The sequence below is a fragment of the Bos taurus genome, chromosome 23 (genome assembly GCF_002263795.3).
Source record: "Bos taurus isolate L1 Dominette 01449 registration number 42190680 breed Hereford chromosome 23, ARS-UCD2.0, whole genome shotgun sequence".
NCBI lineage: Eukaryota > Metazoa > Chordata > Mammalia > Artiodactyla > Bovidae > Bos > Bos taurus.
The window spans coordinates 10,463,506-10,469,779 of record NC_037350.1 but is presented as its reverse complement, the minus strand read 5'-3'; the positions used below and the strand labels follow the sequence as shown (position 1 = coordinate 10,469,779).

The window sequence follows — 6,274 nt, the reverse complement described above, 5'->3', positions numbered from 1 at the left end:
ATATAAGAAAGAAATAAAAAAAAGAAAGAAAGAAATAATAACCACTCATAATCCTTCCAACTCAGAGAAAGTAACTATGTACATATTTGAGGAATAGGATCATTAAATGAATTTGATACTAAGCTTTTAAATTTGAGGATTTAATCTGAGGGTTTTAAACTATCATAAATTAGATATAAATGGACAAATACTATAATGAAAGTACAATACTGGAGACTTCCCTGGTGGTCCACTGGCTAAGGCTCCCAATGTAGGGGGCTTGAGTTCAACCTTTGGTCAGGGGATTTAGACCCCAAAATCCCACAGGCCACAACGAAGATGGAAGACCCTACATGCTGTAACTAAGATTCAGCGAGGCCAAATAAAGAAATAAATATTTTTTAAAAGAGTATAATACTGTATGTAAAATTACATATAGTATAATCATATACAGTATGATCCCATTTGTGTTTATGAGTGTATTAGAAAGTAATCTGTACACCTGAAACTGATATAAAGAAAAAGGAAAATTGCTAACCACTTGGCAGTTAATTTATTCTAATGAAATTTGTGATTCCCAATATACTACTACGGTTCCCTGGTGGCTCAGAGGTTAAAGCGTCTGCCTGCAATGCGGGAGACCTGGGTTCGATCCCTGGGTCAGGAAGATCCCCTGGAGAAGGAAATGGCAACCCACTCCAGTATTCTTTCCTGGAGAATCCCACGGACAGAGAAGCCTGGTGGGCTACAGTCCATGGGGTCACAAAGAGTCGGACATGACAGCGACTTCACTTCTCTTCACTTCAATACACTACTCAACATAACAATAAACATTATTATCTGCGATGATAACTTTCAGCCAGTTGAGGACATCTAGTTGCTTAAAAGTTCATTAAAATAAATAAAACATAATTGGGGGGAGGCGGTTATTTTTAGGGACTGAAACAAGACAGACCTAAAACTGCAGCTTTTGGGAGAACCATCTGTTCTTGCCAGTCTTGTATCTCTCCTCAGACTTGAACTTGGCCTCTCGTTTGGCCTTGCGTTTGACAACAGGTTCTCTGAAGATGTCCTCATTGACCACAGCTTTGTCCAAGGGGTTATCCACAGAGTAGTTTGTGGGCCTGAGTTGATTGGAATGATAAACTTTCGCAGAAGACTTGATCTTTGACTTCTTGGCAGTTTTCTTCTTGCCTATGGCACTTGTCACTTTGCAGGAATAGCAATCAATTCCAGCCACCAGAACATGGTTGTAGATTCGGCCTGAGGTGCCATCATCAATGTTCTTCATGATGACTGCTTTGCGTTCGGAGTAGTGACCAGCCAAGACCAGCATCACATTCTGGGTATCATGAACTTGCCCATTTTGGCAGCAATCTCTCAGGGCTACAGCAGAAAGCACAAAATATTAGAAGGAAAGAAAAGAAAAGGGAAGGAGGGAAGGAAGGAAGTAGTCTGAAGGAATACCTACCAAAATGTTGCTTGGCAGTGACTGGGGCTGGGATTGAAAGTAGGGTGGGCAAGTGAGGTGTTAGGACTCACAGTGTAAGGAAACACACTCGCAGGATCAAGAGCATGCAAGTGCAGGGGCCTTCAGTGCTGCAGAGACATCCCTAGATACCTCCCTTGCCTCTGTCTTTGCCCTGATGAGGACCAAGAGCTGCTGGATTGTGGGAATTTTCTCCTCCTTTTTCATTCAGATATATGTTTAAATTCCTTATTACTCCAAGGTATGTGGGCCAGTGGCATTAGAACCACCTGGGAACTTGTTTGAAATTCAGAATCTTAGCTCTGCCCCAGGCTTTCTGAATCAGAAACTGCATTTTATTTTATTTTTTCCTTTCTGGCTGTACCACGAAGCATGCTGAACTTCCCTGACCAGGGAGAGAACCCGTGCCCCCTCCAGTGGAAGCCAGAAGTCTTAACCACTGGACCACCAGGGAAGTCCAGAATCTGCATTTTAACCGAATCGCAGGGGATTTGTTTGCACATTGAAGTCTGAGAAACACTGGGCTAGCAGGCACCACGCACGGTTCCTGCCCTCAACTGGAGGGAATACTCAGAGGCAGTTGATGTCACGGCCACCAGAGGGTCGGACACACACTGCCAGGGATAAGAAGCCTATTCCCTAAGGAACTGTGGTCTTTGCCAAGAGGCTGAGTTTCAGTTGGTGATACAATCACAGGTCCCCTTGACAGAGGAAGAGCAGGTATTACCTTTGGGACAAAGAATAATTCAGAGCAATGTTTAAAGAGAAGGAAAGGGTTAATGGGTGTGAAACTGGGAAAAGGAGCAAGACAGAAAAAAAGAAAGGTGCTAATATTCGAACCAAGTAATTCAAGTCCCACGGAGATGAAGAATGACAGTATACTATAAGCTTGTTTATCCAAGAGTTTTTTAGAGAAAACTGTTATAAAACAGAAACTTGGATTTGGTGAGTTATATCAAAATTATAAAAAGGCAGAGATAATATAGAATAGAAAATACAAAGGAAATGACTCTGTTCAGTGTTCCCATTAACCAAGAGTCAATTAATAAGGGTCCTGCTATACGTCTGTTCTCCATTTGATGGTTTAGTCTCTAAGGCCTGTCCGACTCTTGCAGTCCCACGGACTGTAGCCTACCAGGTTCCTCTGTCCAGGGGATTCTCCAGGCAAGAATACTGGAGTGGGTTGCCATTTCCTTCTCCAGGGGATCTGCTTGAAGCAGAAATCAAACCCGGGTCTCCTGCATTGTAGGCAGTTTCTTTTCTGACTGAGATACGAGGGAAGTCTGTTTCTCCATTTAGATTAGTAAAATAGATTAAAAGAGAAGAGCAAAGAAATATATACTGCCAGGGCAAATATTATTGGCTGTATGAGCCAATATTCATTTCTCACTAACCTCTTTTTTCTTTGCCTGCCTCTCTAGAAGATCATAAAAAGCTGAGTTTGCTTTCCCAGGAAGAATGACCATGTGATACAATTCTGGCCAATGAGACCTCTGTGGATGTCCCTAGAAATTACATGGAGCCGTCACCACTCTTACCAGAATGGATTCAGAATGATCGTTCCAGGGCCTGAAGTCGGGTTAAGGTGAGGTGAGCAAGACATTCACCTTGGCATAAGATTTATAAGGGTGGCAAAAAATTAGTAATCAAAGTAATATTTCAATGCAATATTTAAAAAAAATACCAGTTAATGCAAAAAAAAATTCATAATGAATGAAATAACATTTGAAATAAAGGCCAGATCTGACAACACCAGAGTTTCAGAGTGAGGCAAATGAAGCTCAGTATTATAAGAGTAGGATCAGATCACCCTAATTTCCAACTCACAGGTGAGGGCAGGGTGGGGGGTCGAGGGTGGGGATCAAGGTGAATAAGTGATTGGTGGCACTTAGGTTTTGTGCCTACTCTCTAGCTGTAGGAGCCTAAAAAAAAGAGGTTATCTGCAATTTTCAGTTTTGAGAGGAAGAGGTGGGAAATACAGGAAAGGATTCAGGAGCATGATGGTCAAAAAGAATGACGTGTCCACTACACTTACTGGAGTCATGGTAAAGTGCCACCATTTGGCCACTCCAGTATTCTTGCCTGGAGAATCCCAGAGACAGAGGAGCCTAGTGGGCTGCTGTCTCTGGGGTCGCAGAGTTGGACACGACTAGCAGCAGCAGCAGCAGCAGGGCTAGATCAGCAATCAGGTTTCTCAGGAGGCAGGTAATGTGGTCTAGTATTCCCATCTTTTTAGTGTAGTCAATGAAGCAAAAGTAGATGTCTTTCTGGAATTCCCTCGCTTTTTCTATGATCTGGTGGATGTTGGCAATTTGATCTCTGGTTCCTCTGTCTTTTCTAAATCCAGCTTGTATATCTAGAAGCTCATATACTGTTGAAGCCTAGCTTGAAGTGTTGCAGGAAGGAGGACCCTTTCCAGGGCCCGAAACTGGGCTCTTGTCTAACACTCGGAAATGAATTGTCTGAGGAGACACATGTGCTGACAAAGTAAGAGATTTTATTGGGAAAGAGCACCCTGGTGGAGAGAGCAGCAGGGTAAGGGAACCCGGGAGAACAGCTCTGCAGAACTGGCTTGCAGTCTTGGGTTTTATGGAGATGGGATTAGTTTCTGGGTTGTCTTTAGCCAATCATTCTGACTCAGAGTTCTTCCTGGTGGTGCACGCCTTGTTCAGCCAAGATGGATGCCAGCGAAAAGGATTCTGGGAGGCGGCCGGACATGCGGTGTCTCCTTTTGACCTTTCCCGAACTCTTCCAGTTGGTGGTTGCTTATTAGTTCTGTGTTCCTTAACAGGACCTCCTATCATTAAACAACTCATGCAAATAGTTACTATGGTGCCTGGCCAGGGTGGGAAGTTTCAATCAGTGTGCTTCCCCTAACAACTCTCCCCTGAAAGACTTCATACTCAAGATACTTCTTGAGAATTGGAGCAGAGGTCTTTCTTCTGTAACTTCTTCCTGCTGTGCATGGGTGTAGGCCTGCCTAGCAGAGCAGAAGTCTCTCTCTACCTGATTTAAGCCAAGTTATTTTTTGCTTGAAACCAGCATTCACCCTTGTAAATAACAGCAATTTAGTTCGAAACTGTTGGCTCCTCTCAGAGATGAAATAGACAGGGGCCAAACAGGAGACCCACCAGGATGGTCATTACTGGTCCCCAGAAACAGGAGGCAACATTTGGGGTGAGGGCTGCAGGGTTTGTGACTTTTTTTTTTTTTTAATTGGTTGGTTGTGAGGCAACAGAACTATGCTCCAGGAATCTTGTATTTAGTCCTCCACCTGGGTCAGGGCTCCAATTCTGTAGAAGAACTCAAAGACATTGTTATGCATATTTCTTGGAGAAGGAACCAGGACCATGTCTGGAGGCTGTACCAACCTTTGATTGTTTCTCCTCTCTTTCGGTATCCCCTCCCTTTCCTGATTAGCAATTGTTTGAATCCACCCTTTAGAACTCAGGGGAGGTCAAGGAGGCTGAATGAAGCCTATATCCTACCGACAAGAAATGGAGAACACAGAACAGATCTGTACTCCAGGGCCCCACAGAGTTCTGCTCAGTTTTAATTTAGGGAACTAGGCAACTATGACTGTGATAACTTCCTGTCAAAATGGAGCACAGGACTGCCTCAGCTTGGAGTATAGACACTGAATTGGAAGTATTCCTGAGTTCCAAGTTCTAGATCTGAGTCTTGTATGATTAAAATCTCAATTCCTTGGTCTGCCATTTTGGTGTAACATACCCAATTAGAAGTAATTGGAGGAATGATAACTGGAATTTTAATAGACAAAATAAATCTCGTTTCTTTTTAGAAGAATAGGCCTGAAACCCAGTCTGGACCTGGCGCTTCAGGGAGACTTGTAGCCAGGTAGCCAGTTGCCTAGCTTTATAAAAAGTAAGGTTGCAGTTACTAGCTTCAGCAGACATTGTTTTGAGAATGGTGGCATCCAAGCCTGACACGACTCAGAAAACTCAAGTGTTTAGCAATACAAGGTCTAATCTGAAAGTACACCCAGAGCATCGCCTAGTTATTTCCCAGGATATCTGAACCATAGCTACTCTATTTTGACTTTTAATTGTAAAATTTTCCTTAATAGCCAAAGCAGATGTTACCATTAATGATGTCAATGTTTCTCTAGGTATGAAAAGATGCAAGAATTGGGACTCATAAAATCTTCTCCTAAAAAGATCTAACTATCTGAAGACCTGTTCTGCCAGTTTTTCCCAGAGCACAGAGGGCCTCATTTCCGATTTTCACCCTGAACTCCTTTCAGGGGAGTTGAAGGTCAGCTGTTGCAGTGGCCATGATTTAATCTTTATGGATATAGATGGCAAGTGTCAGTTTTCAGTTGGCAGAGCCCCTTTTCACTCCTAAATTTGACCATGATTCTGAGGGGGGCATTTCATGACCATTTTATCCCATGGTGCTGAGAATCTCCATTCTCAGGTTTGGCAAAGATTTTGCTGACAGGCCACTCAATGTTCTAGGCCATAAAACAGTATCCAAAATTCTCTGGAACACCTGTCTTACTAGCCTCTTAGTCCAGGAAAACATTCCCTTTTGTTGCTTCTTCCCATATCTAGAGTTACACTGTTACCATCATCGATCTCACAGGCAACTATATATTATTTTATCAGAGGCCTCAGTCACACATTTGGCAGTGTAAGAAACAGCAATTTTATAAAACAGATGAAATACAAATAACATAGCTAGCAGTATTAGTAAAGTCATAAGTAAAACTTAAGTTAAGAACTGCCATTAGATGTAGCCCAGTATATCCCAGGTCATCTGACTTAGTCTACTCTGTATGAATCT

General features: G+C 42.7%; 1 pseudogene; it reads right to left on the bottom strand.

Moving 5' to 3' along the window:
• Positions 1-934: 934 nt before the first annotated feature.
• Positions 935-1,587, bottom strand: LOC618881 (large ribosomal subunit protein eL27-like; annotated as a pseudogene).
• Between the last annotated feature and the right edge of the window lie 4,687 nt (positions 1,588-6,274).